The sequence below is a fragment of the Python bivittatus genome, unplaced genomic scaffold (assembly GCF_059951505.1).
Source record: "Python bivittatus isolate LINGU-HERP-01145 unplaced genomic scaffold, Pbiv_v1 ctg000210_np1212, whole genome shotgun sequence".
Classification (NCBI taxonomy): Eukaryota; Metazoa; Chordata; class Lepidosauria; order Squamata; family Pythonidae; genus Python; species Python bivittatus.
The window spans coordinates 12,505,178-12,530,745 of NW_028277053.1; positions in this window are offsets into that span (position 1 = coordinate 12,505,178).

A 25,568-nucleotide genomic window follows, 5' to 3' on the forward strand; every position below is an offset into this window, starting at 1 on the left:
CCTCTTTCCTTATATTCATTTTCAATTAATTTGGAGGTGGTGGTGCTTATCTTTTACTTTGGACAGGACTCATACTTTCTGTGTCTACGTTGAAATTTTCACTCTAGTTTCTTTCACTTCTTTCCTTTTCTTTCATGTCCGTTTTTTCCCCCAAGGTCCCTCTTGAGACTACCAAAGAATATTCCACATTTAAAACTTCTCATCACCCTTGATTCCTTCACTAATTCTTTCAGTTTTTAATCATAAGTAAGCCAATCATTGATGCTTCTAGATTTATATCCATTCTTTTGCCAATCCTATGCTAGAACAGGCTTCTGCTTAAAACAGTATATTAAGCAAACATTTTGCTACGGAGGTTTTCATTAAAAATCACGTTGGACATGTATGTCTCCAAATCGCCCAATCGGTTTTTCTGCAATTGACATCATTTCCACCCATCCATTCATGTGACTTAACATGAATAGCCAATCCCCCATTTGCATTTATTCAGAATATTACATACTTTTTCCAAAAGTTTATCTTTAGATCTTCCATTATTACCACAATAATAATGTGGTAATAATGGAAGATAGCAGGCAACTGTCATCATACAATGGATTTCTACTTTTGTGTGTGCTTACAGCAATGTAGATGACACAATTCATACTTTCTGATATACATTTTAGCCATTTCATTCATAATCAGACCTACACTTCATTTCCCTACATATATTCATCAGCTACACTTGACAAGATCAGACCACTTTCATTCAGTTCTACTGGCCTCCTACTGGTCAGTAGTGAACATAACCATTGTCAGATCTACTACTCTTGGCTTTAAGTTTCACCAGTATGAAACATGCCTCCTTTTCTTTCTTTCAGCTTATTTATTAATTAAAGCTCTTTCCCTTCCTCCTTCTCCAGCCCAAGTTACAGCCCTCCATATTGGTCTCTGCTGTTCATCATGGCTTTGATTAATCGAGCTTTCCCAGAATGCTTTTGAGTAATATAGAGATTAGTTTCATCAGCATTTCCTGCAAACAGTAAGGACAGTAATAGTCAGTCTGGGCCCATGTTGACTGCCAAAGCCCAGTTTTACCCCAAGTATGCTCACACAAATCTATGCAACCCAGAATCTCTAATCTAGAAATTGTCTTATAAGACAACACATTGTTGCCTGCATTCCACTAATTAGGAGATACAAACATATTGACACAAACGCTGGATGGTAGTTGATCTATAGAAAGGATAGAGACCCATTCATTTTGAAGTTTCTGTATTATGGTCATCCTAAGACAGAGAAAGAAGAAGAGGCATGAAATGTCCCCCATCTTCATTCTCATTTTATATTTGTTCATATGCTATAAATCTATTGCGTGCTTGTGACTATGTTACTAACACATCATTCCAGTCCATCCTTTATTTAACTGAGTGTTTTGGTTTTAAATCATTATAAAAATCCACCTCCATTCATCTTCACAAATTTCCTTAATTTATGTGGATATTTGCGTTAGAGTCAGCTGGTTTAGGGTTTATTTGCGAATGCATCCTTTAAAAAGTATAAGATGATGAGAATGATTTTCACAAAATCTTTTTATTTTTTTTAAAGTATGGAACTTTCCCAAAGTTTTGCTCATTTCTGGCAAGTGAATAAAGGTTATTTCATGCCTATATTTGACTGGAAAATAATAGGTGCGAGGGAGGATCAATTCTTTACTACCCACTATCTGTAGCAAACCTTGTTTTAGCAGTTCACGCCAATTCAGGCTCTCAGAAAATTGTGACTGATTGCTTTACATCCTCATGTTTTTCTGATAAAATGTTAATTTGCTTCTTGGTGTCTCCAGGAAATAAGCTTATATTGCTTTTCCTTTTTTCAAAACTCTCATTTAATCAGTAAGTATTGGATCAGTCCACCTGTTTGATGATTATCCAATTTATTATTTTCTTCGAATGTTGGGTTCTTGCCTCCGTGAAAGAAATCCTTCATATAAAGAACATTTATCCAACAGTGATTCATAAACAGGATTTAAAAAAAAAATACATTGAACACGCAGACATGCACAAAGATGCAACTATTGCTCTTTTAAATATATGATAAAATAAAATATTTTCACCTGATTCTATCAGGCTAAATGCCACATTGCAGGACACTTTTAACCTAGTGTAAACAGTAAACTGATATATTTTTTGTGTCATTACAAAAAATGCAGTATGTAAGATCTCTCCCTCTCCCTCTCCTTCTTCCTCTCCCCCTCCCTCTCTCTCTGTATAGAAATATTAGATTCTGCTTTTATCTCATTTTAGTAACAGCCATTTCAGCCCCATGTTCATATATATACCCAACTCACAGTGGGCAGAATCCTGATTTTTTTTCTATTCCAAAGAAGGGCAGCTGGCAGCCTCTGCCCTTAAATTTTTGCAGGGCAAGGTGACAGCCCAGATGTTGGATGATCTGGGGGTGGAATGAGAAGGTTATGGCCAATCGGAAGTAGTTTAGAATAACGTCATAGGGAAGATTGTGAGTCTCCCCCAAGTAGATTACACCACTGTTAGAAAGCATCTTGCATTGTTGGACCATTATAAAAAAAGTAGAGAGCCTTCAAGAATCCTACCTTGCCAAATTTTCTTTTTTTCCATTATACAGTTGGGAATCAATGAACCAAGGTGAACAGAGAAAATATTAGTAGAGATACTGTAAGCTTCTTGAAATGGATGCCAGTAAAGACGCTATTGTAGTATAGTCATCTAAATTTTTATTCTGGTACCTCCAGCCCCCCAGCCCAAGTATCTGGTTAATATGATCAGTGCCTCACTGAGAAAGGCTTTTACCTTTAGCATTTCTTGAAGGGAGATTTTTATATGCACCCTGTTGAACAGCACCTCTGTCCTTATGGTGCTGGTCAAGTGGGGGACATCATTCACTACGTCCTCCACTGGCCCATTTACAATGCGATTAGGGCCATATTACTGAAGTAGGTAAACTCAAGGGCTCAGACTTCAGTGATTAAATTATCCTTTTGCAGATGTTTTTCCAAATGTTAGTAGTTAGGTTGCTACTTTGGCTTTGTTGTCATTTAAATTTAGAAAGAAAAAAATTAAGTTCTTAAGTGTAGTCCTGGTTTTCTCTTGATTTGATTGTCTAAACACTCTTTTTATCACCTTATTTCATTTCATTTTAATTTGTCTTATTGTATTTTATGCTATGCTACATTGTTATGACCTGTGGTTACAACAATAAACCTACTTACTTACTTGCTATATATATGAGAGCCAGTGTGGTACAGTGGTTAAAGTGCTGGGCTGGCAGTGGGAAGATCCAGGTTCTGGTCCTCCCTTAGGCATAGATGCTAGCTGGGTGATTTTGGGTCAATTCCTCTTTCTCAGATCTAGTCTGAGAAGTTGAAAAACATCTATTTACCAAGCCACACTGGATCACTATGGTAGATTGCAGTCCATAACCTTCAGTGAAGAGGCCCTCATCCTGCAGTGGATTGATTGATTCAGGCATATTATATTAATTCTTATTTTTTGGAAATGACACTTAATTTTTTCCTTGTAATGACAAGGAAATGTTTTATGTTTTGTGACTGTGAAAATGTACTTTCTAACAGGCAGCCTTTCCACCTGTTTTATTCATAGAAGGTATCAAGGAAAATAAGAAAAAGGGAGCAAAGGTAAAGTCTTAGGGAATCAAGTTTCTTCATTATTCCCTACTGCCTTTATCATCCTAGAAATTACCCTTGGTTTAAAATTATGACCACCACTGTTATTTGAATGCTAGACAACATTTTCAATAGAAGCATTTTGTTCTATTTTGATTGTATCCTCATGAACCATCAAGACTGTGTTTCTCCAAAGTCTGAAAGTTGACTAAAAACGCATTATGATATCATCTTGAACTGGTAGACTAATTCTGCTGGATCAGCTGCTGGAATTACTACTAAGAATTCAAGGCAAGATGAGCCCATTTATAAGTCTGGATGATAAACCTTAAAAAATTGCATTCTTTACCATGACCGTTTACTGAAAATGTACATAAGATTTGTCTGAAATCTGAGTTAATTTGAACCACATTTGTAGATATACAGACAGATCTAACTTCCACAAAGCTCTTCCTGATCTCTTTTCCTGCAGCTTTGTTTTTCTTCAAAGGCTGGCACCATGGAAGTTGGCCCCAAAATGGTGGAGGCACCTTTAAACATTTAGATGATATGCTACGGGAGGAAGGAGTGGACAACATGTGTTACATTCAGGGCTAGAGAGGTCTTTCCAGAGTTAGCTTTGGAATCAGGCCACCATTGTCTGCCCCAATCACAATGCCTAGGGAGGTGGCAAGAACATCTACGATGAGATAGACTGCTAGTTTTATCACAATCACCGTACCCAGTTGATTATAATATTTTAATATTAGCTAACTGACCTAAAATAGCTGATCTGTTTTACAGAACAGTTCACATGAGTTAATTTGTTAGGCTTATTTCTGAAACCCTGACTATCAGCTCTATCACATTTAGGCTGTTAATATACCAATTTTTTATACAGCCCCCTCTCAATGTCAGGAATCAGCAAAATGCTTTCCCACAAAGGGTCTATTATTGCTACAACTTTCATAACATTCTGTTTCAAAGCAACAGAATTATTTTCAAAGTGCTGTTCTTTAAATCTGATCTTCTTTAACTCAAAAACTCCTGTATTTATTTGGATGACATCTACTTCATACCTCATTACATTCTAGTAAGGTTGCGAGTTTAACTGTATTTTGCTGAAAAACAAAATGTTACATTTATAAGCTCTGCTTTTTTCCCCTAAATCATGTTCTGAGTCTGGGCATCAGATTCAACTGTATAATCTTTTGAGCAGCTTAATCTGGACTAAGTTGTTTCTGGAGTTCATGATCAGTCCCCTGGACCAAAAGGGATTGCCCTTCTAGATCCTTACCAATTATTCCATCCACTGGCCACTGGGGAGATCCTATCTATGTCCCTTTGTTCTGTACGTTTTCTAAACTTTTTTTCCTAGAACCCCTGTTTCTCTGATGAAGCTAAGAAATAGCAATTGGTTCAAACAATGACTGATGCAGTGAGTTTCATAACCAAGTAGAATTTCGATTTTGGATCTTCCCCATTGGTTTCAAAACCTGGAAGAAATGTTCACTCAAAAGGACCACACAGTTCTGAACTGGTGGAAGTCTCAGGAAAAGGTACCATAAAGCATGAACCAATGTAATTTTTTCCTGTTATTGACTGATTAGTAAGACTGTCCCTGTCCAAATACCATTTTAAACTTCAAGTTAAGGCTGTTTCAGGAATAAAGAACATCTTTCTAATTAGAGTAAATGTTAGATATTCCAGCTTAGTATTCTTCATGACCTGCTAGTTATCAAAGTGAGAGAATAATTTTGAATGCTACAGTATTCTTACTGGGTAACCAAAGTGCTCCTATTTAGTGACATGCAATCTGTTCTCAGTATGAATTTGATTTTAGTTAGAGAATGTGGGAGGCTGTTTTTTTTTTTTTTTAAAATAAAGAAGTTGGTTCCTATTGTTCTATACATAATAGCAATGCCATTTAGTCTAGTGCAAATCATGTCTGGAAAGTTTTGTGTGCCTGCAAGCAAGAAGCCATCTCAAATCCTAGAATCTTTGCCAAGTTATCCAGGGAACCATTCAATAGTCCAAATACAAAGCATCTTTTCCTCACTCCAACATCATCAGTCCATCTGACTTTTGAAGAACGACAGTATTATCTCCCCCTTTCAATATGTCAAGTCAAATTCTACAATCGACAGTTTCACTTCAAAGTGAGGGGTTACAATAATCATGTTCTGAGCACCAGTTAATAGAAGCAAATGGCTTTCGATGTCTAGTCTGATGAACGGCAACCATGGAGGTGCAAAATTGGTGCAGGTGTTCACAATAAATTGGAATTTTAGTGACAAGTGGAATAAGAATTTTACGGCAAGTGGGTGAGGACACCTCACGACATGACCATGCATTGAAAGTTTGGACAATGTGTAAATTAAGCCTTTAATTTTCAAGTTTGATAGCTTGACTAAGAGAATAACAATACAAGATGCTCTGATGAGACAGTCCAAAGGTTCTCCGGCTCCAGTATTTTATTTCAACAGTGGCCAACTAGATGCACTTGGGGAGTCACAATCAAGACACAAGCAATAATACCATCTCATTAACTGATTACTTTGGAGAGGCAAACTTCCTTTGATATCCAAGAAATATATAATTGCAATTATTAGTTGACAGAGTGTCTTCTATTACAGAAGTGCATCAGTCCTTAACGTGTGGAAGCATTTCATAGTGTTACACTGCTGTGACTCAACAAAAGTTAATTTTCCTGAAGGACGTGCTTCGCTTTGATGTCAGGGGCTTCGCTTCATGTTGTAAAGCCAAATGACATAGCCACACACCCTCACAGTGTGCTATGTACATTAATTCACTTCATTGAGGGCTCAAGAAAAATAACCCTTAAAGCAAACAAGCCCCCTCTGAGGGGTAGCTCTCACACAGACAGTGAAAAACAACTTTTAACTGATAGTTAAAAAAACAGAATTTGGATTAAGCCAATCTGCTTAAAAGAGGGTGACAAGTAGTATAAGACATGAAGGAAAACCTAACTCAAGAGGGTTTCTTCTTGAATCACAATAGTTAGGTGTGCCTTCCTAATTTCTTCAATTAATGTTCATTATCTGCAGTCCCTGGATTTCTTCTGAATGGTTTATTCCTGCTTGTGGGATGAAGCCTGAAACCTCCAACGAAGCAAAGTATCTCTTTAACGAATCATACAACCCTAATAACTTGGGCCCATTCATCACCTTCTTTAAACGCCATCCAAGATTATCTACTACTTCTGAGCGCAAATTTCATACATTATGCAAGGTGAAGCATGACATTCTTTTTCCAGCACTGATTCTTTTTCTGTTGTTCTCATTGCATCTCCCTACTTTTCCCACATAATACATCCTTATACGTCAGGTCAGCTTGAATCATACTCTCATTTCCAGGCCATAGAACACTAAAAAAGTCTCACTTCTGTTCAGATAACAATTGCTCTCCTCCTTGATATTTTGTTTACTCTCCAGTTATGCCAAGTTAGAGTTGCACTTGAATTTTTTTCATTTGACAGGGAAATAATAGGAAGTGAGAACCCAAAATGAGTTGTGAGCAGAAAGGGGAGGAAAACCTGGGAACTAAATAACTTAGCTTTCAGAAAGCCAGAATCCTCTTGGCCTAAGTGCTTCTTTAACCTAAGTAATTAATAACATTGCTGTAATTTTTAAAAAAAACCCTCTAACTTTTGTTTATTATTTTTTAATGACACATTTTGTATGCCATATTGAATCTTCTGAGTTGGCAGAGTGAAAATGAAATGAGAGCAAATTTCTTGGCTACATGAGTTTATTTGGGCCTTCCTTAAAGGGTTGGTGTAAGAATTATTGGGAAATATATATATCACTTTTTGAAATACTCTTGAGTGCTGTAGAAATATTGCAAATTGAAAAAATCACTGTAGCATTGCTCAATGGCTGTTGTGTCGTGTTTTAAGTATAGTTATTAGTTGTATGAATTTTTCTTATATCCTCCCTACTCTCAAGGCTTAATCATGTTCTTTAGAGTTCACTGGTGTTTCTTCACCTTGCTTTTTTCTCTTTTTTACATGGATGGGGGAAAAAAACAACAGAAACAACAGAAACAAAACAGAAACCACAAGGAACCAATGGCCCTTCAGTAATGGTTTCTAAGTAGAAACAACTCTCTAACACAGTTTGCCTGAATGCTAAAAATGACCATAGGACAAGGAAGATTTGAAGCTGCAGACTGTCAATAAAAAAATGAAGTAGGTTTTCTATAAAGGGATTCTATTTTTCATAGATTATATCTAAACCAAAGTGTTTATCTTGTTTGGAATTTTTATACTTATTATTATGTTGAAGGTTGGATAGAAATGAATCCATAGAAAAGTTTAATTAAAGCCATGCTTCCTGGTCCTGCATACTATTTTCATTCTTGTTGGCTTATATAGATTTCTATTCCCTAGAAAATAGAAATGATGCTTATGTGCATTTGGATTCCACCAAAATCTTTGCCTGCAATTTGTAGAGGTCAGGCATGAGGCATATCCAAATAATAATAATAATAATAATAATAATAATAATAATAATAATAATTCTTTCTTTTTCAAACTATCATCATGGGTCTCTATTTGTTTATGAGGGCGGGGGGATCGTGTGCATGTATGTATGTGTATGAATGCCATAGCCAATTAATTAATTAATTAATTAATATAGTGTAATAACAGAAAAATTATTCACACAATTAAGGGTCGATATCTCCAAATATATAATATTAATATTAAATGATATTAGATAGGTTGAAAAAGATTTCTGCTTGAATTTTTGAAGAGTTCTTTGCAGAGTAGACCGGTATTTTGCAAAACCGGAGAATTAAAGCTCAGTTTGGGATTTGTTTTGTTTTGTGAACTATATTTGGAGGCACATTTCATTCTTACACCTGCAAATATTTACTTTTACAGTACACAAGAGCTACTTTACAGAGGAAAGTGCCACCTGCGCAATTTGGATTTTACTCTCAATTTGCAATGTGACTCTGAGGTGGGAGTGCGGGACACAGTTGCTATGCTAAATTCTTATATCTAGTCTCCCTGTACGTCTGGGTGACCACCTGATCTTCTACACTCAGCTTAATTGCACCCAAGATTGATACAAGATATTCCAATCACTTTTTTTCAGATGTAATTTAACTCAAGAACATAATGAGCACAGGTATCTTTACATTTGTTGCTCAGTTACTGATTAACTTTACCCTTCTCCCTAATATCTATGGTGACACCTAGATTTTATTTCCCTTTGAAAAAAAAAGAAGTTAGCTATTTCTATGTTCCCCACTGGGGCAAGTGTTCTATTGCCTTATGAATTATAGCTGCTAACCTGATGTCATGTTTAATTTGAGTTCTTTTAGCTAAGAAAGGAACATGTCAGAGGAACTGAGAGGTGGGGTGAACCAGCAGGTGCTTCCTTGAAACAGCTTTCTTCCACCCATGGAGAGCACAGGGACATACTGTCTCAGAACTTCTGGAAACAACAAGCCCCTGGTTATGAAGTCATTTGGTTACTGGAGAATTGGAATGTCCCATGACAAAACTAAATCTTGACTTTTATGTGGAAGACTTTAGGGATTCCATTAACATGGAAGCTAAATAGGAGTGAAGCAAGGCTACAACCTTGCTTAATCCCCTTTTGAATGGGGATTGGGGATATGAGGTTGACAGCAGAGTCACATATAACTTTAGTAAAAGTATTCTTACACAACAGTATCATTAGCCACAATAAACAATTGCCAATAAGGGAGACAGAAAGTTTCTACCATAGCCACTCACAAGAGAGTGAATCAAAAGCTGTCTTTAGGTCAATGAAGGTAATACAGAATATTTTTCTGCAAAAAAATTGAAGAGTGATGCCTTGATCAAAGGTGGACAAATTGAACCTAAAGCTAGCTTGTTTCACAGCTAAGCTTTTTTCTTCGGTCATTTAATTTACCTGCTTCACAAAGAGATGCTGGTGCGTGATTTGTATTTATGCTTAGTAAGACAAATGGTGTTGTTTTTATTATTATTGGGTGATAATAGCTGATCTGCAAGTCTCACCCTTTTTAAGTTGTGGGCATTTCCACTCTTTAGGTGCCTTAATGTGTTGAACTTTGCAGGTGAATAGTAAAGTGGCCATACAGGGGGCTACTGCATGATTTTCAAAGTTCTACGGCGATCTTATCACTGCCAGAAGCTTTGCCATTCTTTGAGAAACAACCTTCAAAATCTCAGAGGTGGAAAGGAATGACCATTTAGCAGAGCAGCTACCCACAGGAGCCTTAGAAATCTGTCATTCATTTGCCTTGATTTTTGTTTTACAGTACGATGGGTTTTCTTTTCAATTGGCTCCATTCCTAAATCAGTAAAGTAAGGGAAAAAAGGACTTCAGAGGTCTATGTGGTGAGATCTGCTTTAGTTACTGTGGGGCTGTGCTCATTGGGATTGCTTTGATCTATGCAGAAGATGAATGCACACCTGCAGTGCCTTGTAGAACCCTTTGAAATGCACAAAAGTTCTGTGCAAAGAATGCTCTAAAATTTGAATGAAAGTAGCAGAAAAGCTGTACAATACTAGGAAACATTTATGATGGTGCATTTGCTCACAGGTGACCCTCCAAGTAATGACCCTGATAGAATTCTAGTGCCAGGCAGGTTGTGATTGATGTTTCTTTTTATGTTCTGACCACAGGACTTCAAAAAGGTAAAGTAGCAGAGGAAACCTCATAACCATTATGACCATAACCGTGGTCAGGTGGACCTTCCAAGTAGATGTAATAAATGTATGCCCTTCAGCCTGAAAGCTTTGCTTACAGTGCATACAGATAACCTGGTTGGAGGAAAGTAGAATAGCAATGTGTGTTGAACTGAGTGCATTCAGTAGTAGCAAGTGCCAAATATAAAAAGGAAGCAGAAAGACTGAGCACTACATGGTAGAAAAATGTGATAAAAGTATAACCCAGAAAACAAAAAGAAGCAGCCCTTTAGGGGGTAGGCACTGCTCATGCAGTCACTGAATGTGGGCAAGGGAACTAGATCAACCAAGTATTCCTTTCCCTTCTGGCCGGCCTTACTCCATGTTTAGCTAAATGTGCATAGAATTCTGCACACTGTGAGGAACCCTGAAGTTTGGAAGGGAACTTCAGAAAAGGGCCACTGTATGCTGAATCATGCAGAATGAAGTCTCGGAAAATCAAACATACCCTTGGTTGCAGTGTTTGGTGGGGCAAGGAATATTTGTGTATGTGCATGACCCATATGTGCTCTGATGAAGAAGGGTGGGCTTCCAGTGAGCTTCCAGAGCTAAAGATGGACAAATCTAGGTTACTTTAACCACTGCACCACAGTCTCTAATTGTGCTAGAGTGGACATTTATTCTGAGACTATATTATATTAGGGTAGGCAGTATTTGGAAGCACAATTGTACAAGCTTGCCAGGTACATCAGATCTTAGGATATGAGCAGGATAGTATGGAATAAGGTAGTTTAAAGTGTGCTATACTCAGGTTCTTCAGGAACCTAAGAGTCATAGTTATTACTCTGAATTCTACCCATAAACCATGTGGTTGAATTTTAGTTTCCAATAGTGTGAGGCAATATAACCTATCATCTGGGATGTTGGGGGATGTAGCACAGGAGCATCTGAAAAGGGCATCATTTCTCACTCTTGCCTTAAAGCAACTCCTAGAAAACTGGTGATAAAAGCCATATCATTTCATACAGAAATAGGCACAGAACTTTCCAGATTTATTTAGTTATGTAAGTGCTGGGAAGAGAGGAGCATACCTTCTTTAATATCAAATTAAACTGACTGATAAGTACATGGTATTTAGATGTTTGTTGCTGAATGAAACTTCAAGTTTCAGAACTAAGCCACCATGTAGCTCATTCTTCTTTGTCACTTCAAGTGTTTTCCTTGAGTAAATGACTGAAGTGAAAAAGTTGCATGCTTATAGAAAGGACTGACGAGGGAATGGACACAATTGATTCCTATGAGTATGAAGTGGTGAAAGGACCATAAGCCTGTTATTGATGTTGCCATTATTCTTAGGTATAAGTCAGAGGTAATCCATCTTGTTTGGTGATTTCTCTCTCCTTTTTAAAAATCTGTATAGCTAATTAAGAGAGGGATTAAAAGAGGAACAGAATCCAGAAGTCAAATATAGCATCAGGTATCTTTCTCCTGTTGTTTTTCCATGTTGATTGATTATGCATTTAATTTATTTAAATGTACCTCTTCTGAAATTTGATGTCTTTAAGGCCAGGCGGGGACCTTAAAAACAACAACAACAACAACAGTGAATTAGAAGACTTCACATAATCTCCATCAGTAAATGAAGAGAAGGAACTCTTATTGCCAGCCATCTCCAGCTGATCTGAGGACCTAACTGATTAATAGGGAATTTCAAGAAGTCATAGGAATGGTAGAAAGGATAATGAGGGTAAGGATGAACTTTTATTTTATTTGTTTTATTTTTCCTTATATCTTATCCCACTGTCCTCCAACTTGAAGTGCCAAAATTTCTGGAGAACAGCAGAAGAAAGGACACTACTGTATTTATTCTGCCAGCCCGTGAACTGTTCTGGGATTTGCATAGCACGCCAAAAAAATTGAGTTCTATTTTGCTTTTTTGTTTCTTTGCTTTGTTTGTTTCTCTTTCTGAATGTTTGATAACAGTTAAATTCCCATCATAAAATAACTTAAGAGTTTTTCTCTTCATCAATATAGGGCAGTGTGAAGCAAACTATTTTTTCAATGTTATACCTTCCTGTACCAATAAAGAACTAACAACAACCAAATTGCAGCTTTTTCTTTTCTTTTAACAGATAGAACAACATGTAGATGAGGAAAGTCACACTCCAGTAGGAAAGCTACCCATGATTTAAGCTTGTTTCCTGGTAATCGCCTCCACTTAGTTTTCTTAGCAGCATTATGGACCTCTGTGGCCACGGCCTTCTCCCAGGAGGTTTTATTGACCCCACAGTTGGGCCAAGAGTCTTGAATTTCCCAAGTGGTCGCCCTTCCAAGTACTAACCAGGAAGTTTAGTTTCCAAGATCAGCCAAGGTCAGCTAACGTGCTTCCAGCTATGGAGACAGTCTCTAGAAGAGGTGGAACCAAGGGGCTAATACTATTGGGACTTTGGGGGATGGAGTTAAGGCAAGAGTTGCAAAGGAGTCAGTCTGCCCCAGCCAGTCACCCACTGTAGACACATTACTCTTTTTGCACCTCATCTATCTCCATCTCCATCATCTCCATCATCTCCATCATCTCCTCCATCTCTATCCATATCTATATACCTTTGTATTATCTATAGCTATAGCTATAGATCTGTATCATCTATATCATCTATATCTATATCTATCTATCTCTCTGACTTTAGCTTTTGTTTTAGAGCAGAGGTACATTACCTACAAACAGCAAGCTATATACAATTCCCAAAGACAAAAGCACTAATTCAGCTTTGTTGATAGAAAGAACATTATTGTTTTCAAATATCTATAGCCATGTTGGGCTGAAGGAAAGAAGAATCCAGAATCCATAGTTGCATAATACGTTTATTACGGCCCACCAAGAGGACACAAGACAACACAGTCTTTTGTGTTCCCCAGAACTTTTCACCATGCATGGGGCTGGGGAGCTAAGGAAGTCCAAAATGTACGCTAGATGTTTTCATCTGTCACATCTGTAAAAGTCCCAAGTTGATCTGTTCCATAGTTATTGCTGAATGTATATAAAACATGTACATATATGACTTGGGGTGGCTCATCAATAATGTTAAATATTAACTAAATTTCATTTTGGACAGCAGGTAGTTTAGCAGAACATGATCTGGCATTCACAGTCAATGACCAGTCAATTGAGCTATTGTTGTCACTTGTAAAATAAACCACTTAACTTTCTTTAATGTTTTTTACAGATCAGGAATCAATTAATTTTGCAGACAGTGTCTTTTTCCGAACATTTTATAAATACAATAAAATTCGGGGAAATCAGTTAAATCTAATAGATTTAGTGCCTCCTATGCTGTACAGAACACTGGGCTCCAATAATCTGGGTTGGCTGCAATGGTTGCTGCTTCTTCCTATATTATTCCAATATTTTCAAGTCTTGTTGAAATTTTCTTGCTGAGTCTTGAAGGGTTGGCTTGTCTTTCTCCATGTGGTATTGTAATTATTAAATATCATGAGTAATTATTAATTTAATTTGCACATTTCATCACAGCATCTGTCATCATTGTTACATTATTCTATATTATAATTTGGTTAATCTGGTGTTCATTCTGGTCCTGTCCCAGTTTTATCCTGGCCAATGTGATTCATAATCCTGATCAAAATTGTGCACTGCTATTTCAGACAGAGACTTTCAAATTATGGCAACATATTCTAAAAGCTTCAAGTTTATAAATGGAAAAGAACCCTGAATTTATTTCTGTAAAAATATTACATTTAAACCACAGGGAAGCAACTTTTACATTTCTATAGAAGACTTTCAATCTTGTATTTAAAAAATCTCTCTCTCTTTCTCTCTTCCCTCCTACAGAACTCATGCTAGGAAATATATTCCTTTTATTTTAAGGTCAATTTTTAAATGCTCAAATATATATATATATATATATATATATATATATATATATATATATATATATATATATGATTCAACCTATGCTAGCTATCTTTGATGGCAATTGTCAGATTGGTTGGAGTATGGAAACATACTGGTAGAAGAACAAGGCAGTCTTAGGGCACAGAAGTATCATTGATAAGTGTCTGACCTTACAATACTTAATAGAAAAATACATATGAGTACCTCAGAAAGGTATCTTTTGACTTTGCAGGCTTTTAATCAGCTTTCATCTCAATTTCCAAGGAAGGTTATGGAAGTCTCAAACATAGATCAGAAATTCTTGGCATTAATTAAGATGAAGGCATCCATATACAGCTTAGAAAAAGTAGAGCAGAAACAGCTTGCTTCTATCGAATGGTTGAAAAGCAAAGTAGCATTTTAGCTCTGTTGTTATTCAATTTCTGCACCAATGAGTTGGTTCAGATAAAGAAATACTGTCTGCCAAATTTGATAGATGGGCATATTGTTGATACAGAAATACTTTCAACTTCTCTTCCTGGATTACGAGCGTGCCTCCTAGTATGCAATTAAATGTAAACAGCATTTAATATATACTACACAGATACAAATGTGGTTGACACCACATTAGGATGGAAACAAACATGGACAGTAATGAGAAGTGTGATTTAAATTCATGGAGTGCAGGTCTTGGAAGGGTTTTTGGTCTTGATGACTCAGTGTTACCTTCATTTCAGGAAAACCATATCAGAAGATAAATATGCCTCCACTTTTAGCTTTTAGTGAGGCACTAGAGTAAGATGGCCTTTGGCCTGATTCAGAAGGACAGTTCTGATGACCCTGAGGTAGTTGAGAAGGTTTTTCTTCTTTTTTTCTCTGATGTTTTCTTGATGAAACCAAATGCAGTCAGTAAAGATAAGGTATAAAGGAGTACCATTAATTTACTCTGTTTTTTTTCTGTTTTTTTCACTTTGGGGAGTTGTGTCCATATATTATTAGAAGTTTTTGAGGCCAAGATTATGTGGCAATTATCTTGTGCAGTTTGCAAAAGAGGAAACAGAAAAGGGGCAGTGGATTAGGAACGGACCAGTCCATCTTCAACTGAGAGTAAGCCTTGTGATTCAACCACTCACTGATCACCCCAGTCACAGACTTTTATATGGGTGGTGATATCAGAGGTGATATTGCATTTTAGGCATGGACTGGTCAATGAAAAGGAAGGCCCAGAGAGATAAAAGGATAGAAAATACGCTCACAAAGAGCTTTTCAACTTTTGCAGAAAACATCTGAGTAAGTGGGTGTTATGGTATCAAAAAACAAAAAGCAAAAATACTATAATGATGATGCCTATGGCAGGTTATGCCAGACATCAGGGTTATTATGTCCTGAAAAGATGGACAGGGGAGTTTCAAGACTGGCTTGAGCTAAAATGGCACAGATGACCAGCCTGTTCCACATCTCTCTAGAGACATGGATATAGTCCATCTGTGTGGCTGTTTGCAGAGACAATTTGTGGACTTCGGCTGAACCTGCCTGTTCCAAACTCTTCTAAGAAATTCTAGGTAGTTTTCTGCCTGGCACTGAGGGCATGAAAGGGAGATCAGCTATGCCATCCCAGTTGGACTTTAAACACTTTCTTAATTAAAGAATGGAGGAGATAAATGATCTCCTAGCTGCGTCCCCCCCCCCCCCCCAACACCATAGGGGAAACTTCTCTGAAAGAACAGAGCTGTATTTTATTTCCCTGAATTATTCTCAGAACCAGCAATTAATCATGGTGCACTATCATTTGGCCAAGATAGGGCAAGAAGGACTATTTCTAGTCCTTTGGATCTAGTGCACAAATTATTTCAAGTAGTACTTGCCCAACCCTAGTAATAAATATCAATTTAGATCTCATTAATTCTAACCGCCCAGTGGACATTTTTCAAATGTCATTTAAAAGAAGTGTTGCATATCCACAGTTGGTAGACAGGCTACTGGGACCTATAATTCAAAGGTTGTAGGCAACCAATCCTTGCCATTTATGAAAATAAAATCTCTTTTAATGAAAACAATAGAAGGAAATATAAATGCTATGAATTAACTATGGCTAATAAGGGGTTATAGAGAAAATAAAATACAATCACAGTTTCATAATACACTCTAAATTCTGAATCCAAAGTAAATGAGAAGTCTTTCTGGATATCCTTATGGTATAGCAGCCTTTTCATTCCTTACATTTGGGTTTCCAAAATGTTCATGAACTTTTCCAAAGTAATTGATGATACATTCCTATTGTTTTGAATAGCAGCTAACTTCATAAGTTACCAGAGCAGAAAGAATTCTGCTTCCTTTTGATGTATTTCCATATCCCTTCACCCCACTCTAGCACAGTTTAGAACAGGACTAAATGGATGACAAAAATCAAAAGTTGCCCCTTTGGAGAAGAGGAATACCTGGGAAAACAAGAAGTCATGTCATTGAGCCCTATTGTTGAGTTTCCTGCATCTAGCTGTCATTGTCAACCTACGGGAAGCCAACATTGGAGAATGCTTCACACAGGGATGATGTGTGAACTTCCACTCAGACTGACATTTGATAAGTCACCCCTTATGCCACCAAATGTATGATTGGAAGAATAGAAGGTGTGATGCTTAAATGTTCTTTTTCAGCAAGAAACATCTCTAAGGATTTAGAAAGAGTGGAATCAAAAGGAAAGATCAGTATGTGTGGAAACGTTGTGCAGAAGCTTGTGATACCTGAGAGAATGCCAAGGAAATGTCTTTTTAAGGGACATTGAAAAGAAAACCAAATCATATAGGTAAGAGCAAAGCAGATGCTTCAGATGAGGCCACTGTTCAAATGACCAGGCTGATAACAGCAGAGCCATTAATAAAAGTCATGGGAGAGTGAAGTATGATTTATGTGTATTGGAGGCCAGGAAAGCATATGATCACTGTCACATTTCAAGGGATGTGTAGCAATTCTCCTGCAGTAATTGCATTTGTTTCTGCTTACATACACCAGAGGAAAGGGAGAACGGAAGGATCTCAGAAGAACTTTATTAAATAACATGCAGCTACAAAGACAGATGGAAGAACCACTCTTCTTACTTTTTCAAGGCAATATTATTGAAGTGTTCTTTCTTTCTTTCTTTCTTTCTTTCTTTCTTTCTTTCTTTCTTTCTTTCTTTCTTTCTTTCTTTCTTTCTTTCTTTTTCTGCAATTCTAGAATAGAATATGGTTCCAGGGAGAGGAGCAAGAGTAACTGCAATGGCTGAGAAAAGCTAGCATAAGCATTTGGAATTTCAAAATATATAGGTCTATCTGTGCTTCTCCCAATAATTTAAACGGGTCACCATGATGGTCTCTTAATTTTAACAAAATGAATGGGAGCAGTGCCAATCATGTTACTATGATTGGCATGAAAGATTCATCTTGGAAAGGTTCATGGTGCCCATGAGATTTGCATTGCCCCACATCAGCCTAGCATTAATTTCACTAAAGAAACAAAAACCTGCCAATAGAGCTGGTCAGTTTTGTAATTTCCCAACTATGTTCAGAGTGCATGGTAGCATCAGATGTAGCACCTATCTACCACACCTTAACGCAGCCCCAGGGAACCAAATTCCTTGGAAAAGTAATGTTCAGCCAGTGGCACACTTAATTTTAAGGACAAGCTCTGGAACATCTACAGGATGGGTACCATGATCAGTTGAAACTACTCATTACAGAAGACAAATTGGACAGATTTCTGTGCCTAAAGCTCTGATCTCCCAGATTGCTGTCCACCATTTAATTAACCTTTTCCTTTTTCTTAACCCTTTTCTTTTTCTTTTCTTTTTTTCTGGACAGGTAGGCACATTTTCAGACAATGTGCTGGGCTGAGGCCACTTGCTGTCTGCATTTTCAAAGAGTGCTTATGGGGCCTATTAGTGCCAACTTCCAGCATCAGCATTATTTACAGGAATGCATCTGGACCGATTAGGGGCCCAGATGGATTCCTGTAAATAAGGATGGGCCAGAAGTTGGCACTTTAATTTCTAGTATGCCAGCTTCCCATCTGCTTATCTTTAATTAAAAGAATCTGGGGGAAAAAATAAAGTCAGGTGATATGAGGGCCCAAGGAGGTTCCCAGTGCAGAACATCACTGCAGGACAAAGTGAATGCTAACCTGCTAAATTTAGATATGATATTCAGTGGGGCTGTCAGTTCCCTTTGGAATCAGAACTAAGAGTATAAGGCTGAAGGGATTTTAAAGTGGAATGATTTCTTTCATGAGGCCTGAAAACTTTCTCAGAGAGTCAAAGGCAGCAAGCCTATTAAGTAGAAATTAATTTGAGCCAATAGTTGAAGTAAGAGCTCCAAGGGCAAATATCAAAATGTTATTGTTGTGGTTGAGATGATGATGATGATGATGATGATGATGATGATGATGATGATGAAGTACAGTTGCTGTGGCATAGCTCTCCCAGGACCAAGTTGGTTGGAATCAGCATTGACTCTAAAAGAATTTTGTCTATCTTCTCTCAAAGGCAGAATAGACTTAACAGAGGCTTTCTTATGTTCAGATATTGTTTTATTAGTCCAGAATTTACTGCCAACCAGCTTAATTGGCTGTCCTTGATTTCTGGAAAGGGAAGAGGTACCTTGCCTGCTTTTTCCAGTTATGATCCCTTTATAATTTCATGTTCCTCCTCATCTTTTCCTCTGAATTATTTTTTTTTCATTCTATTAATATATTTTGTATGAAGCTACTAAACCAAGTTCCATTCTGCACCTTTTCAGTTTCATGATATCCTTTTAAGTTAATGTGATGATTTTAGTCATGGTATTATTCCAAATACAACCACACACACTTGAAGGCACAACAGCGGCTGTTAGGAAGAAAGGAAGGAAGATATGGAACTGGTGTTGTTGTTGCTATTTCTGAACCTCCCAAAGCTTGGATATACCTTCCTCATCTGCATGAAGAAGAAAGAGGCAGGAAGCCAATTCTTCTAAGCAGTAGAAATCTAAATCTAAATGTTAATATGAAACTAGAATTATAATTAGTAGAGTTTATGACATTTTACCATATGAAATGAATTTGAATTATTGAAAAGTGGTTCATATTAGACGAAGCAGATATTAAAGGTTTCTTTTTAAAAAGTTTGTATGGTTTCTTTAAAAATAGAATTTAACCATAATAACGAAATTTACATACCACTGACTCCTGCCAGACTCATAGTGGCTGACAAGACAACATGCAGAGAAATGAAACATCCACAGCGCAAAAATATCTTAACAGTATAAAAGACAGAGAAGCATTCAATAAAATAAAAATATCAATATCAATAAATAGTAGTATAATAATGGTATGTAAGCGATCAAACAACTAATGACAAACCTCAAAGGCTTGTCTGGAAGAATTCCGTTTTCCCCAACTTCCAGAATGCCATGATCATTCTACTTCCAGGGAAGCTGCTTCAGTAGATCCTTCATTGAGATATCTGAACTGTAACTGAACCCAGTTTTTAATGGATAAGTGGATGAGTTCATGTGTTGCTTTGTAATTTTGTTCAGTTTTGTGTTGAACCTGAATCACAGGAACCTCCATCATCTTCAAAGGAAGGCTTGCAATGCAAACATTATCACTGGTTTTTCCACTCTTGCAACATTAAATAAACATTTAGATATAAAATACTAAAGAATGTCTGAGACTAGACACAAACTAATATTACTGTCTTACACTAAATAAACCATTAATCTACCTAACCAGTTACTGACTGTTATGCAGCATCCTTCACAGCCTGTGATTCCTTAAAGGTAACTGCCAAGAATGGAACATGAGACTTTTTGCACTGAAGATGTATACTGTCCAAAATGAACTATGGATGTTCTCTAACATCTTGTACTCTTGGAGGAGGGAAATAGAGGACATAACTGTAAATGACCATACTGTGATGTCATTTGAAATATAACTTCATTAATATATAATATTAAGTATATTAATGTTTATTTGCCACATTTACCAGACAGATGATTTCAAATGTGCACATTGATCCGAGTATGTTGAATATTCCAGTTTACTTTTCCATACTGACTTAGATTGTGGTTTAATGTGGGTTAATGAGTAAAACTTGGGCTGGATTAGCAATTCCACTTTCCACAAGAAAGATAAGTTATTTGCAATCTTGTGCTTCTTGCTTATCTATCACATTAATGATTTCGGTAATCAAACATGTAGATTTCAAGCTGCATTCTTGCACATAGATGTGTCATATAAATTGCAGTTGTGTAATTAGAATTCCAGAAACCTAAATGCTATGTTAATGAGATTTGAAGTTTTCTTAAGGATATCCAATCCCATGAGTTTGTATTTCTAAAAAGAGAGTGTCAGAATAGGCCAATTGGTCATTTATAGAACTACGGATATGAAGCTTCTCACTTAATGAAAGAAAATGCTAAATAAGAGCAAAACAAGGATTTGTCTGAATGAAAGTTGACTGTGCCTGTTATAATACCATAATATGATGATTCAGGCAGTGACTCATGTGAGATTAAGTTAGAGGTCTGCTGGTCCACTAGATTTTCCATTTGTTTATTTCTCACAATATACATTAAAACCAACTGTGATTTTTCCACCTATCTGCAGATCTCAAACTCTTACACCCAGTTTGCAAATTTGCAGTTTGCAAAGTCAGCCTGACCTAGCCAACAGCTGAGCAAATTCCAGCTAACTGGGTCCACTTAGTCTCTTTCAAGGTGACCGGTGTCATACCTCCAGGGTTTCCGAAGCCCTGCAAATGAACTGACATCTCTTTGTTCTCCCTTCACAAGTAAAGAAGCAAATAAGTTTTTGGATCTTTTCCCAAAGCATGTATACATAACACTGGCTATGAATTTGACTGATGTGTTTCTGTTACCTTTTTTTTTTTTTTACTGGACTGCAAAACATTTCCCCTGATAGGCTGCTATGAATGGCTTCAAAGGAAGATAATTGTTTAAGGCTATTAACAAATGCACCAAGAAACTTCAAATGCTTTCTTGTTCACCGTGGCATCAGATCTAAATTTCCAACCAGATTCTGTGCAGGTAGCATTTTAGCAAGCCCTGGGAACAGTAGGCCAGTAAAATTGCATTAGACTTTTTTTTCTCTCTCTAAAGCAAAAATCATGGTAGTAGATAACTAAATTGGACTAACATTAAGTTTAGCTCAAAGTTTATTTTGGTCAAAGACCAGTATAAAACAAAATAATCAACAAGCTGTTTAAAAGTAAAAGAAGAAGGCCAGATATGCTGCAAAACATAAACTAAGAGGATAAAATAGAACATCATTATCACTATAAACTGTGTCTATAAAGCTAAGAAGTAGAGTGTATTGTCAAAGGCTTTCACAGCCGGAATACAATGGCTGGTGTGGGTCTTCCGGGCTGTGTGGCCATGTTCTGGAAGAACTTCCAGAACACGGCCACACAGCCTGGAAGACCCACACCAGCCTAAGAAGTAGAGTGTTATTTGTCTTAAATACTTAATGTTAGTGACATAAAACTAAGATTCTAAGACAGAAGTAGACAAAAAGTAAAATCTATCTATCTTTATATATACTTATTTGGTGTTATTCAAGGTTAGCCATGAATGAGCAGTTAGTCAACTTAGATCATACCTTGTTGGCAGCATAACTGAATTTAGCAATGTCTAGGGAGTTTTGTCCCACAGTCCGTTTGACCTGAAAGAAGAGTTTGTATATAGAAGGGATCAGAGTGACTTGGATATGTTACCAAATGAGGGGAAATAAAATGGATTCTAATACCCCTATAAAAACTGCAGTACAATAAAATATGAGTAATAGATCCAATGGTGCCTCTATCACAGGTACATAATCAGACAGCTTATGGATTTTTTTTTTATTTAATATCAGCTTCCAGAATAGCTGAAGGCAGAACATTAAATAGAGCAGTGTCAAAGCTCTTCTCAACTTAGATACCACAGTATAATTTAAGAATCTCACCGGTCTGAAAATGTGAGATTGACCGCTCAGGTTAATGTTCTTGGGCAGTAGGAACTGATCTTGTTGTCCAGAATGAATTGCATGAGAATTCTTCATGTCTCAAGAGGAGGAGAGCCTCCTGCAAGAAGCCATAGAAGAGCAGTTTGTCTAGAAGGTATCTCTTCCACCTAGCATTAAAATTCTCTGCTAGTGTCAGGGAGGAGGGAATCCTATGAGGGAAAATGAACTTCAGCCAATATGTAAAGATTAGCAAGATCTTTGACTCAATCTTAATTGATCCCTTTCTGCAGTGGAGAGGAACTGGTCTGGTTACATCATGGTACGTGGAGGATATTTGGATTGTATAATTTCTAGTTTTAAATGATCATCGTAAGGGCCAACCTGCGCACCATACAAGAACTGAGAAAATGCTTTAGCTGTAAGTAGCCTTTTAGCTGTAAATAGGAGCCCAAATAAATAAGGCATTTCTTGTTCTGTAAGAAATTTCAATTGCCAAGAATGACTTTTGGGTAATCTAAACTCCATAATCAAGATATGTGTTTCTCCCACCTGAGGTTGGAAGACAATTCCGCAGTGCCTGACAATTTTAATTTATTCAGTTTAATTGCCATATATTGCCAATATTTTTGTCTTTTTTCATGATTTATTCTAATTCATCATCTGTGCAATGAGTGGCAAATGATTGTAAATTGGACTAAATTAATGCTAGGGGCTGGGAGACTGGGATCATGGAAGTCATTCTTTCCAATGGAAAAAGGAGACACCTTCAAGTACAGGATGAGCTCACTAAATATTGGGTTTAATCTATTTCTGAATCAAGGAACAATCAGAATTACTAAATGAATGTGCAACTTCAGTATTAGAATGAAATAAATCATTATTACTATTGATCTATTGGTCACTACTAGGTAATTTACTTATACTTGCTTCCCTGGGCTTCTCTAGGTGTGGATAGTTGCAAGGAAGGGAAGATAGGGAAAAGATTCTCAAATAGTTCAGAGGAGTCTCAGATGCATTTTAACCTAAAAGGAGGGGGCGGGGGGGGGGGAATGGGAGGTTGAAAGGCTAGTTGTCTGGAAGGTTCAGTGCAAATGGGTTTTCCAAGGGTAGCAAGAAAGTGGATCTCTTGGAAATTTGTTTCAAAGTAGGTCTTCTTCAAAGACAATATTACGCGTTGGGTGGAACACATGCTATCAGAAAGATGGGGGTGGGGAGAGTCATTATTATAAAAAGATTGGCCAGTCTTGGACATGAGGCAAAATAAAGAATTGCTTATGTCTACTGAATTGTGATTATCTATCTACATCTGTCGCTTCTAGTAACTTGAAAAGGAATTGAATGGGTTCTTAGTGCTGTAAATCCCACAATTTATAGTCAATCTATGTTATATTTTAGTATTTATGGAATAGCATAGTATTTACATACTTTAATATGATATTGTCATGGGTTTTTCTATTCATGGGGGGGCTTGGGGGCTATAATTTTATTTGTTAGCTGCTTTCCAAATTACACCATTCTATTTAAATTTTTGTGTCCAACCCCCTTCTCCTTCTAGGCAGGATAGAAATGGGATAATCAAACAAATCTTATATCTCAGGAACACCACAAACTATTCCAAGGAAGCAAGCCCCCAAATGTTGCACTCCTGATAAAGAGGATGTACATGCATAAATAAAGTTTGCCACCCTAGGCATAAGAGAAATATGATGACGAGTTTATAAGAAATGCCTACTCATGAAGCTTTCATTTTCTGTATCTTATCATCTGTATGTATGAGATTAAATGCTAAAAGTCTATGGTCATCAAAACTGCAATTCTACACATGCCTATTCAAAAATAGAGCCGATTTCTCCTTAGCATACATGATTCTAAATATGCCTTCATGCTACTTTTCCACAGTCAAGAACTAAACCCTTCCAGAATGGAAATAACTAGAAAAAGGGGGGAGGGTGGGGGGTAGCTCAAATGTGCTTGAATAACCATAGAGGACAGCAATGTTAGACTGCACTGCTAGAGTGTAATGAAGAAATACAAAATTGAAATGGTTGTATATACATGAGATTACCAAAATATTTCTTATAGAAATAGAGTTATGAATGTTAGACAATGGAATTATGGACTCTGTTGACAATAGGAGCTATTTGTTAAACAAGAACAAATGTGCTACTCATTCAGCAAGAACAAAAACTACATTTACAGATGCTGTATTCCATATGATAATAATATATTCCTAAAAGGATAAAATTCTTTATTAATATGCAAACCATCTGAACCTATTGGTAGATTAAAATCTTATCTAGCTGCCCTATTCCACCATCTGATGGCAAATGGACAGCTAATACAAGACCTTTTCAATTCTAGAAGACAGGACCTTTTCAATTCTAGGTGCTCCTTCCTTGAAAAAATTCATTTTTAATGGGCCATTGGCAAATTACTATTATTGAAAGGTTTTTTTTTTTTTTTAATTCTCCTATTTCTACTGGTCTTTTTATGGAGTCTTGTCAATGTTTATTTATATTTATCATTGGGTTTGCTTTATGCATTCTTTCTTAGCAGCTTTCAGGAGGAATTTAAAATTGGCTACAAACACTTTAACGAGTAAACAAATAGATAAATAAGCTAAATAACAATCCATCTTATTTCATATGTCACATAGGACTGAGAATTGGAGCCCTTTATCTACCACCACTTAACACTTTGGCTAAGCTATCAAAAGGCCAACTCCAACAATTGTTGCTGAGGTGGGGGTGGAAAGTCCCCTTAATATATTGCTCCATCCTCTGAAAGCAACATGGGAGGAAAATCATCCTTGTTCTCTGAAGGTGATGATAAGTAAGATTTGCTTTTAATACTGACTTCGACAGACGTGAGTAACAGCAAAAGAAAGAAAATACGTGCAAAGGAATGTTTTCACAAGAAATGGAAAGGGATTACATCTTGAGCTGAGAGAAGTTTTTAATACAAATATATTCTTTTTCCAGATCATTTTTTTAAACAGATGGCTATACTTTAATTGTTTTGGCAAATCCTGCAGATGCTCTGACCACAATTCCATAGGGTAAAGACAGGAAGCATAGTCCTGTGAACCATTCAACAGATAGAGGTGTTGATTTCTTGAATATCTTGATAGTGTTTTTATTTTCCAATATAGATGCTTATGTGATCTCTTCATAAGGTGCTAAACCATCATAATGATTACTTGGGAACTACATAGTCTTTGATGGATGATGAGAACTGGAACGTGAGAAGGTTTTTGGGAAAGAAATTAAGACAAAGGAGCATGATTATAGGTAATACTTAAAGAATAGCCTATACCCTTGGTAAATATTGAAAAAGATAGCCAGGTATGAAAATGCTGACTCTTAACATTTTGCTCTGAACGTGCAGGGTTTTTTTGTATTAAAACTGAAGGG